Here is a 12,354-nt window from a genome sequence, read left to right on the forward strand (position 1 = left end):
AAGTATGAAATAAATAAAATTTAATTCATACCATAATTCTACATTGTGAAAGACACTGAGTATGAGAGGCTGAATCTAACAGCATTACTAAAAGTTATACAAGGCTGTGTGTCAGGCTTGGAGCAAAGAAAAACGCTTTCATTTTAGAAGAAGATGAAACAGATCTTAAGAAACCAGACTGCATACCTAAGGGATGTTAGTGTCTGCTTCTTGGCTTTGGTTCTTTTTAAAATATAAGTATTTCTATGTCTTTACAAAACGAGCAAATGAAGGATTACTTGCTTTACATTTATTACTGTACTGTACACAGACAGCTCCTCAGTGACTAACAGACATGATTTTATTCAGCTTCACCCAGAGGAACATTTCCTCTTTTGCTGGAATATGACATTCCTCTGTTCAACCAATCTCACAAAGTCTAAAACATAAAGCCTCAGAGACAGACGATCTGATGAGAAGAAGCATTCACAAATCTTGTATAGTGAGTGCTAGTACTTGACAGTGTCAATACATCTATGCAAATGCTGAACTCCCTTGATAAAATCTGAAGACAAGATTCAAAGCCTACTGAAGTCAATGTACATATTTCCTTTTTCTGCATTTTGTTGGAGTTATAAAATCCTAATTAATACTTTTTTTAAAAAAAGTTGCTTTTTCTCCTTTCCTATCATCAACACATCTTGGCAATAAGTGGTTTAGTGCTTCTGAATGAAAACAAATGAAGTTCATATTAGAGCAATCTAGAAGTTGACTTAGTTTACATTACAGTGGTGCCCCATACTGTCACTAAATAATCTCCAAAGGATGATTCACCCCCTCTTTAAGATCTATCTCATGACACATTGGAGGTCCTTTTGAACCTCTATTGATTTTATAAAGAATTCCCCCAACTGCAATGGACCGGATAACAGTCTTATCTTTTCTGTCATTTAATTACAATATCATCTGTATACTTATATTTTAAATACATCTGGGATGATGATCTTTCCTTCAGAGAACATAAGGGTGCAAAAGTCATATATATGTGAAAGTTGCACATTCTGGTGTAGCACATGGCATGAACAAAACCTGGACACTGCTCACAACTAGTTTATGGGAATCTTACTCTGGCCACTCTGATGCAAGTAGTTCTGTGGGTTATCTTGCAAGTTTTAAACTAATGGTATACTTTTAAGTCTTCTAACATACACTGTGCATTTGAATATTGATGATTTAAAATATGTAAATAGAAACAGCTGAATGAAAGCCACCAGAGAAACATCAACCACGAGAACTCTGTTGCATAAAAATTAAGTATATGAAGGCCATAGATTTTTTTACTATAAATGAAATCAGTTGCTTTGAACAAATACAAATAGGCAAGAGTAATTACAAAGTAATTAATTAAATAGTGGCTTAAAAGTGAAAGTCACATAGCACTACTGCACCTGACACCTTTCCACTAGCTGGAGACTAAAAGAGCATGATTTCAGTTTTGAAAGAAATCAGGAATGGTCTAGAGCAGTTGGTTCATTCTCATCATAAAGAGAGGTGACATCATGCACATAGTGGTTCAATCTTCAGAGATTCTTTTGATAAAAAAATATATAATATATTATTAGATTCTTTTCATAAAACCTGATTTACTTATTATTTCTTCTTCTTAATTCATAAGTGATAGATGTGTGGATCACAACAAGCTCATGCTTACAACTGCTGTTGTTCACAGACAATCTCTCTGAGTGCTAATGCCCTTATGAATGGGTAAAAGCAATAAAAAGAAATTAATGCATCTTTTTGCAAAACCCAAAAAAGCATAAATAAAAGGAGACTGCCAGCATAGGTGGTCTCCCAGAAATGCCTTGGAAGGCTGGTGAGGACAGAGATCATCCTTCAGTTACAACTGTCTGAAGTAGCTGCTGTATGGGAAATCAGAAGCTGAATGGGATGCTAGCTTGAAGTTTGCATTAAACTGACAGGGTGTAGGTTTGCATCAAATATTAGGACAAAGTTCTTCCCTGTGAGAGTGTTAACACACTGGCATAGGTTGCCAAGAAAAGCTGTGCCTGCCCCATCCTTTGAAGTGTTGAAGACCAGGCTGGACAGGGCTTAGAGCAACATGGTCTAGTGGAAGTTATCTCATGGCAGGTGGGTGAACTGGAGGATCTGTAAGGACCCTTCCAACCCAAATCAGTCCATAATTTCATGTATATACAAAACACTGAAATAGGAGCTCTGACATGAATCAGATAAAGAACTGCACTACTGAAAGATTCAAACAAAAGTTTCCAAGATTCAAACAAAAGGACTTCCCTTCAAGGTCTGTTAGATATGGTGGTGCTCAAAGATATATGATGAAAGATGGACATATACTTGTATGAATACACACACACACACGGAGTGGGACTCATTTTATTTAGTTGTAGCTATTTATGACAGGGCATGGACATCTTCCAGTAGACCAGGTTGCTCCTAACCTCATCCCACTGGTCTTGAACACTTCCAGTATAACTTAATACACCACTGATGCAAAATACTATGACTGTAAAATGGAGAAATCAAAACACCGGTTATTGTACTTTTTTACACAGCCTCTGGATATATTTAAGGGCTTGAATGTTTTTAACTATGCACTCAAAACACACAAAAAGTAGCTCAGGACACGATAATGATTACTGATGTCATGTATTTATAAAAGCTTAAAGGCTTGTTAGTAAAATATTTGTTTCCCATGACATAGGTGAACTGAAACTCCATATGAGCTGAGAGTAATTAGAGCTTAAGGTATCTGATGAAAACTCTGGCAGCTGTCCAGCTCTCCAGGATTTGAAAAAAGCAGCAAAACTTTCTTTCATCTGGAACAAAGAAAAAAATACCATCACTGAAGTATATGAGAGAAAAAGTGGGGAGGGGTGCATTACACAGTCCTGGAATAACAAAATACAAAAAAAAAAAAAGCAGTACTTCAAGAATATTTCATACAAGGAGAAAGGGTAAACTAACTTCATTTCAGCACAAGTGGCAGGAAGAAATTATTTCTTTGTTCTTCCTTATCTTTTCTGTTTCAGAAACCCTAAATAAACTGAGAACAAATTATTCAGGCTTCAAGCTCTAACTCATTAACTGTAACAAAAAAATCTCAGATAATAGATAATTAAAAATAAATATATAAATAGGACCAGGAACATGTTAGTCTTACAGATCTTGACCTGACAGTGGAAAGAAGGGGAACAATTAAATTAATTTTTTAGTTTGTGTGTTATATTTGGTCCCATTATTAAAGCAAATTCAGAGGAAAGTCTAAATATGAGTGCCATGACTTACATTTATAAAAAAACCCAGACTTTACAGTGTACCACACAGAGAGATTTGGTATTTAGTAAAATAGAAAAAATATTTTTATATTTATATAAAATATAAAAAATATAAAATATTCCTTCACCCCCCCTCCAAAAAAAAGAAAAGAAAAAAAGGGGAAAAAAGAAAAAATAAAAGAAAAAAAATGGGAAAAAAAAAAGAAAAATAAGGAAAAAAAAGAAAAGCATTCTATTAATTTCAGGAAGTTATCACTGAGATTATTTTTACTCAACATAATCAAATTCTACATAAGCTGGGTTTTTTCTTCTCTCTGAATGCCATTAATAGAGTTTGAAATATGTTTTCGTTGTACAGCAGCTGTATCAGCTCTTTGTACTTTTTCCTTTGGTGTACTGTTTCTACATTTGAGGACTGCAAGTAAAAGCATAAATGAAGTAAACAGAGTGCAATGAGTCCCATTGTGCTTCACAAACAAATGAGCTGCTGTATTTAACTCTTTGGGATTGTTCCTGGAATTTGTTTTGAAGAACCTCTGGAAATTGCTTCCACAGATTTTCAGCAGAGGTACTGTGCCTAAGTTTAACTGCTTGTGTTAACGCATACAGTACTATTTGTGGAGAATCATTTACTTATGGAGATCTAACATGTTTGTTTCACAGTGGAATTAATTACCCTTTCACTCTTTGATGCACTGCACCACCTTCTGCTGCCTTCAGAAGTCTATTTCATTTCTAGATCTTGATTCAAGTTTCTAGGTTTAGCTACAGTTTACCTGTCCTGAATCTGTCTTAAAATGAGTGCATGGTCATGGGATATGTGCCTCAATGGCAGAGAGTCTATACTTACACTTCTTATAACTTAAGGCTAAAAAATTTAAGGTAATACTGTAACTATTGGGGAGTTATGCTTTCAAAAATGTTCTCTTGCAATGTTATCTTGCACAGAAAATATGGCAATATAATTATACAAATATACAATATAATATACAAACTGAAATAACAAAGAGAAAGGAAACAACTTTAACACCTGTTAACTGGTAGATGGGCAAATGTTTAAGTAAAACACGAGATAAGGATTGGATATTAAGCAGCTGTGTTAGGTAAGAAAGTGCAAAACGCTCTCCTAGAAGAAAAGTTATATACCTAAATGGAAGGTAGGGCAGGAAGTAATATAGAGAGAGAATTCAAAGGTTGCACTACTTGTTTGTTTAATTGTTTTGGGCCCTTGATATAATAAAGACAGTGAAGACACTGAATACATGATAGGAGAAGGAAGAGAAAGGTTACTGGAGGAAATTAAAAGCAGTTTGCTACTACTAAGGCATATGCAATTTTTTGTTTCTATTATTATTATTATTGATAATTTATTCTATAGTTATTAATAACGATGATGAGATGATGATGATAGTCATGATGATTATGTTGTCAGTAGTGAAGAAGTTTTACTAGTAGTGCTAATTAAATCTATTTAAAATGAAATTATGCTAGCTGATTTGCTCAGTAGGTTTCTTGGATGATTTAAGATTACCTTTACTCTTGTCGTAGAGAACAGCCTCCTCCTCACAAATCATTGGTGAGAAAGCCAGATAACAATACTGGGGGGTGGAAGCACAGGGGAAGAGAATAATTCATAATATGTTATATTGAGTTTGGTCACATCCTGAATATTATGTTCACTTCTGATCTCCAGAGTACAAGAAAGACAAGGAATTACTGGAGAGGGTCCAGATGGGCCACCACAAAGATGATGAGGGGTCTGAAGTATGTCTCATGGGGAGAGATTGTAGGACCTGAGCCTGTTTAGTCTAAAGAAGAGAAAACTGAGAGGGAATCTTGTTAATGCACATAAACATCCTGAAGTCATGTGCCAGACTTCCTCTGGAAGGTGCCAGACCCTTTTCAGTGATGCCCAGCAACAGGATGAGGAATAATGGCGATAAAATAAAATCCAAGAAGTCTCATCTCAACATAAGGAAGAACTTCTTTACCATGTGGGTGGCAGAGCACTGGGACAGGCTGCCCAATAAAGAAGTAGAGTCTCTGGAGATATTCAAAACCCACCATTGCCTTGCCTTGGCAGAGGGGTTGGATCTGCAGAGATCCCTTCCAACCCTAAGTATTCTGTGATTTTATGGTCTTTTGTTTCAAAATTTTAGCTACTTTTTTTCCTCTGATAAGGGAGATGATAAGGGCATGGATATAAAACTGAAGAAAGCTAGTGTAGATAGCTCATAAGTTAGGCAAACCACAAAAACAGCAACATGGTGGAAATAGCACTGAGACAGACCCTTACTGACTCAGCTATTCTGAATTACTTTTAAAAAGGAACTGGTTAATTCAGTATTGGGGGAAAAGATATCAACTGTTGCATGATACTTCACTGTACTTGTACTCAGGGCTCTAATGAAATTACCTATGGTTGCCTAAATATAAGCACAAAGTACTTAACACCCTTCTCAATACTGCCATTACAGGAGTGGGAGAAAAACCCTTTAAATTTAATCTATTCTTAGTTCTCCTGCAACAGAGACATTATATCTTCCCTTGTTTGTTTGGCACTGGCCCTCAAAGTCAGAAAGTTCTGGCTTTAAAAAAGAAGTGCCAAACTCTTTTGATGAGAGATAATTCTTCCCCCTAACCATTTTTGCTTAAGAGAAAGCCAGGATCAATGGATACAGTAATGGAACAGAGTTTACCTTGTCCTGTTGCATCTCCAGCCTGGTGGGTTTCAAATGTTTAAGCTTACAGTTTCAAATTAGATGGAGGACTTGCTGAGTTCTCTTTTGCACATAGACTTGGAGAAGAAAAGTCAGGCTCTCACTCTCTATCATTGGACTGTGAAGGAAGACCATAGTAAGGTAACATTATTATACAATTTTGTACATCAGACATTTGTAAAATATTTCATTCTTTGTAAAATTTGTACATCAACAATTTTACATGCAAACATCTTGTCAAACCAACCACTTGTTATTATTCTTATATGACTCTATTTTTATGCCTGATCTCTTATAAGAACAGGTAGTAACTCATTAATTCAGTGCTTTCCTACCTTCAAATCACATGACACGAGTTTAAATATTTGCAAACTGGTTGGTGATGGAAAGTGCACCCTCAATTTTCTGCTGATATTACAATGTGTGGACAGCCAGATACTAGAAGGAGTGGGTGATATGCTAGAGGTTTGTGCTGTCATCCAGAGGGATGGAGAAATGGGTTGACATAAAGATTGTCTAGTTCAAGAAATGCAAACTCCTGAAGCTGGGAACAACAAGCCCAGGCATCAGTGTATACTGGGACCACCCAGCTGGAAAGCAGCTCTGCTAGAAGTCCCGTTGGATTAGACGGTAACCTTCAGTAAGGTTGCTAAAGTAAGCACCCAAGAGTAATAAAATGGTAAAATGGCAGAATTTGGAGTAATTGTCCGTGACAGTGTTCACAGGGGTCTAAGGAAGAGGGAAGAGGTGAGGATCTGACTCCATGTTTCAGAAGGCTTGATTTATTATTTTATGATATGTATTATATTAAAACTATACTAAAAGAATAGAAGAAAGGATTTCATCAGAAGGCTAGCTAAGAATAGAAAAAGAAGGAATGAATAACAAAAGCTTGTGTCTTGGACAGAGTCCGAGCCAGCTGACTGGCCATTAATTAGCAACAACCGCATGAGACCAATCACAGATCCACCTGTTGCATTCCACATCAGCAGATAACCACTGTTTACATTTTGCTCCTGAGGCCTTTCAGCTTCTCAGGAGAAAAAATCCTAAGGAAAGGATTTTTCACAAAATATCATGGCTACAATGGTCCAAACTTTTAAATTTCTTTTTGGGGGCAGGGTGTGTGCATGTGTGTGTGTATATACTATATGAGGTTGGTATTATTAAATACATTACAGAGTTTCTTCCCTACCCCTTCTGGGATTTTATACATGAAAAATACATTGCAGCATTCTGCTCAGATTTGTAAAATCTGCTGGTAACATTTGAAATAAAGAAAAGCTTTAATGTTTATAATGTATTTATATGAAAGTATTTAGAATGACTTATAAACACATAGCTCTAAATACAAGAAACTACAGGATTAGTCTTACAAACAGAATAAATACAACCTCCTTTAATGCTACAGTACTTAGGCATTTTTTATTCCCTTGACAGCTCTTTCCTTTTCAGGGTAATCTCCCAAAACAGTCAGACAACTAAGTTCTCTCTGTATTTCATTAGAAACATTAGGTTTTCCCTTGCATTTATTAAAAGCTGGATATATTTCACTCAGAATGACTAGATTTACTATTTGTAGGAACTGATATTTCAAAATTGTAAAACAAAACTCAAGGTTGAAATATGTACTTAGGAAAGAACATGTTATCCGCATAATAACTTCAAGAGAGGAGAGAGGACCTGCTTTTCTACTTCTTTTTGCTCTTTCTTTAAAAAGTAATGAGATACATCAAACCAAACCCATGAAAGACAAAAAATGGAAAGAAAAATTCCTATATTGTTAGATTAGCAATCAGTTATATTCCAAAGTATATGCCTGAACAAATCTCTCCCTTTTCTATAGTACTAGATTTTATTGAACAAAGAAATGCTTAAGTGATGACCCAGTACTATAGTAAATGTAAAATATAGACAAACACATAAAGCTGTGGTCTTTCATGGGCAAATGTTAAACCTTTACAGTTGCCTTTCGATCTAAATGGGAGAGAAAACTTTGAATACAAAACCAACTAATTCTCTCATCAGTGAGACACAGTGGCATTTTTCTGGAAGATAAGCATAACAAAAAAAAGTTACTGAGGTTTTCAGTGAAAAATAGTGCCTTTGTTCAATGGCATAATAGCTGACAAATGGACAGTTATGTAGAACATCAAGAATATGATTAATACATGCATTAAAGAATTTTGTTGATTTTTATATGTTATACATATAGCTATGCCTGACAGAAATATCCTTTATTTAAATAAAAAAATATAGGTAGATGTTTTATATTAAGCCATTGGAACTAATAACCACAACCTGAGAAATTATTTTATTGAAATGAGTGAGAATGATGCATTCCTCAACGGTGTTATTAACCGTTTATTCAAAAAGTTTCAAGTAAATAGCACAAAAAATTAGCCAAATTTGTAATGAAAGACAGTCCTCCATTCAACAGCTGAGTTTATCCTGTGCAGGTTACATTACTCTTCTCAGAGGAAGTTCTGTAGGTATTAAGAGTATAATTATATTTTCCTGTTTGTTCATTCTTATCACCTTTTTTTTCCTTTCCCTAGCTGCTGTATAAGCACTACCCCAAGGATACCTAAGCAGCTGCAGAAATACTAAGATGTCTGTCAACATGTAATTTCTGTCCATCAACAGCCAGAGATATAATGTAGAAATCTAAGCTCCATCATTACTGAGAACCTTTATGGAAGTTAGATGCAATTAACAAAGCGCGGAAATTATTACATGCAAATATTTTCATGTTTAAAATTGAAAAAAAAAAGCTATCCTTTGCAACCAAGTTTTTAATTTCTTTCTACGGCAAAAACTCAATAACTAACAAATCAGCTTCCAAAGATGAGGATGATTTTAGTGTTTCTTAAAACGTAACATAATTGTTCGGTGTATCTGTATTTGGAGTCAGTATATACAGGCTCATGGGAGAACGCAAACATGCTTTCTGTGAAGGCATACATTATAAATACAGGTAAGTATAAATAGTAAGGTTTCTCTTGCATTTAAACATAGACAATAATATGGAATTTTAATAAAAGGATCACAGCGACTAAGAAAGACTGATAGAGCAATCATGTAGCACTTTTTTGTATACTACTACAGTTAAAGAGGTGTCATAGTTTAAAAACCCTGCCAGAAGCCGAGCCCCAGGCAGCTGCTTGCTTACTGCCCACCAGTAGGACTAGGGAGAGGATTGAAATGGTAAAAGCCAGAAAACTCATGGGCTGAGATACAGACAGTTTAAGAGGGAAAGCAAAACCCATGCCCACAGGCAAAACAAGGAATCAATCCACTGCTTCCCAAGGGAATGCAGTTGTTCAGCCATCTCCAGAAGAGAGGGCCCCCATCACATGTAACGGGCACTTGGGGAAAAAAAAGGTTATCACTCCGAATGTTTTCATTTGTCCTCTTTCTTATCTCTATATGTTTAGCATGATGTCACATGGTCTGGAATACCCTTCTAGACAGTTGGGGTCACCTGTCCTGGTTGTGTCTCCTCCCAGCCCCCATGCACCCACAACTTCCTTGCTAGCATGGCAAGTGTATGAAAAGCAGAAAAGCAATATATGTAGCATAACAGCTATGCAGGTAGGGAGAAGCAACACTCTCTGTAACCGTTTATTTTATACCTGTGGGAGTACAAGAGGAAGAACTGGAATAGTTGGGGCATTCCAGGTTCTTCATTACAGGAAAACTGCTTTCTTATCACTCCATCCTATGACAGAAAGACTGAAAATTCCTCTGCTGCTATCAATTTCTGAAATGGGATAAAACTTTAGAAAGGCAGAAACTCTGCTCAAGCAAATAGAGAGAGGCAGGAAATAAGGAGTGAAAGGGAATGTTTTGTGGTATTTGTATATACTATAAAAGTAATACCTTCCCTTTTAATAACTGAAAGCCACTTTATGTGGCTTTTCACCCTAATAATTAGGGTGTTTACCAGCTTTCAAATTTTGTAAAATACCCTAATTGATTCTCTGACATATGTGTGAAATAGCTTCTTACTTTACTGATGGAGAAAGAATAACTTTGCTCAAATTACTTGCCCAATGCCATACAAATCAGTGACAAACCCAGCCTGAACACCTGAGCTCCTAATCAGGCATACATCTGCCTGGAACACCTCCCCCCTGCCACTGTTCTCAAAATATGTACTATTATATTAGCTCAAACTAGGGAACATGCAAATGTACTTTTCAGGGAATCTAGCCTGACACCATTCTGACACAGCAGGGATGAAGGACTGACTATCCTAGTGTAAATTATACCAGGGATTTCAGAATAGACATATTTGCAGAAGCTCAAAAAATATCAAGAAAAATATTATTACACTTGCCCTGTCATCCAAAAACATCAATTTATAAAAAAGGCTTGTAGCTGTAGTTTTGAGTAGTCCTGAGAGGAGCAGGGAGTTGTACTCAATCCTTATAGAACACTTCCAATCTGAGATATTTCATGATTCTAAAGAGGCAGTCAACTTCCAAGGCTTAAGAAATGACACAAGTTGATGTGTAGAACCTCCAGCACCAACTAACTCAGGACGGCAGCTTTGCCTGCAAAAGTGAACAGAAAAGGTGTGTTGAGTGCACACAGAGGTAACAGCTCAGCTGATATTACTAGGAGCTCTTTCTCCGCAGAATCCTTTTAAAATTTAAAACTTCTCACCAAAATAAACCTCCTGAAAGAGTGCAGTAGACAATTACCCCCTCCTGAGTGAATTTTTTAGCACAGCTGTCCTTCCAATCCCCACGCCCCCACGCACATGCTGCTGCCCTGGCAGGCACTTGGAAAAGCTTTCCTCATAAAGGAAATCTTTAAAATATTTAGACTGTATTTCTATATTTTGGCTTATTGCTACTGCTGCAGTGACAAGGTTAAAATTATTTTGTTTAGAAATCTGTGAAGAAAGCAAGAAGCAGTAAAGAGAAAGCCACAGAGAGAGCGGCCTACAATATTCCTTGAAACTACAATTTCTTAAAGCAGGAAACCAGCAGTAAATGAGTATATTACAATGATATAGACTGAAGGCTAAAGCCAGCTTCTCTTTTCACTGTGACCCTGGGCACAAAACCAGCATAATTCCACATGTCATAGTAGTGTAAGTTGGAAGCAGAGTTTGCCCTCAGAAGGAAAGATATGAAACAATTTCAGCAGATAAACAGAGCTTGAGAGCTGTGAAAGTGGGAGCAATAGTTTGTTTTAGTTGCCTAATACTTAATACTTCAAGGTAATGCAAAGCTTTGAAAACCTGAATGTTTAGATGCCTTTTGAGAACTGTAGAGAAACATGCAAGCGTAAACGTGCTGCTATTTGTAAGCTCTTTTAACACTGGGAGGAAAAAACAAAATCTAAAGATATCTACATACTGTACTGCCTGGTAATGGCAATCACATGACGTCTTCTTGATCCCAGAGGTATTTAGGTGTGAATTGAAGCTGATGTACCAAATAATCCACTTTAGGGAGAAAAATGGTTGATGGTGAAGGTAGGTATAGGTTTGCATAAGGTGGGATTGAGAGCTTGCAAGCTTAAGTAACATGACAAAAGAACAGTTTCAGGGAAGTACAGAGTAAAGTAGACACAGAATCACAGTTCTTACAAGGTAAACATCACCACCAGGATGTATTTTTAAAACTTATTTTTAGAGTTGAATCAGAATCATTAAGGCTGGAAAATACCACCAAGATCATCAGCTCTAACCATCAACCTAACACTGACAGGTCCACTATGAAACCATGTCCTCATGCACCATATCCACATGGTTTTTGAATACTTTCAAAGATGGCAAGTCCACTGTTGCCCCAGGACTCTGTTCCAGTGCTTGACGACCCTTTCAGTGAAATATTTTTTACTAATATCCAGTGTAATACTCCCTTGACAAAAACATTTCCACTTGTTCTATAAATACTTGAAGGGAGGGTGTAGTGAGGTGGGGACTGGTCTCTTCTACTGTATCTGCAAGGGCAGGACCAGGTAAAACGGCTTCAAACCGAGATAAAGGAGATTCAGATTACACAGAATCATTCAGAATAAGCTGATTGGAAGACACTCAATAGCGCCTCTTCACTGTTAGGGTGGTCAAGCATTGGAACACTTTGCCGAGGGAGGTAATGAAGTCATCATCCCTGGAGGTGTTCAAAAGGCATCTGGATCTGGCGCTGGACCATACGGGTTCAGAGTTACAGTGCTCATGTTGTGTTGAACTAGTGAATCTTACCCTACTCCCGCATGTTGCCAGCCCCTCGGCCACGGAACGAAACCTGTCTCCCCGGCCCGCACGATTGCCCCCACCCACGCCCGCCGTCCCGTACAGCCCGGCTGGGCCCCGACGCTCG

The 12,354-nt window shown here is 37.0% G+C and overlaps 1 long non-coding RNA gene across 3 annotated transcripts; it reads right to left on the reverse strand.

The window, feature by feature from the left end:
• Positions 1–1,289: 1,289 nt before the first annotated feature.
• On the reverse strand, positions 1,290–12,347 carry LOC129132514 (uncharacterized). 3 transcript variants are annotated; one of them, XR_013180052.1, is made up of 6 exons: positions 12,237–12,331; positions 11,386–11,474; positions 10,356–10,572; positions 5,993–6,131; positions 4,825–4,891; positions 1,290–2,834 (listed from the first exon to the last, which is right to left on the reverse strand). It is a non-coding gene; the product is annotated as an uncharacterized LOC129132514 (long non-coding RNA). The 3 variants fall into 3 exon arrangements; XR_013180053.1 differs by having other exon boundaries at positions 11,386–11,546; positions 12,237–12,330; XR_008535827.2 differs by lacking the exon at positions 11,386–11,474 and having other exon boundaries at positions 12,237–12,347.
• Positions 12,348–12,354: the final 7 nt, after the last annotated feature.

Source organism: Agelaius phoeniceus, chromosome Z, assembly GCF_051311805.1.
Source record: "Agelaius phoeniceus isolate bAgePho1 chromosome Z, bAgePho1.hap1, whole genome shotgun sequence".
NCBI lineage: Eukaryota > Metazoa > Chordata > Aves > Passeriformes > Icteridae > Agelaius > Agelaius phoeniceus.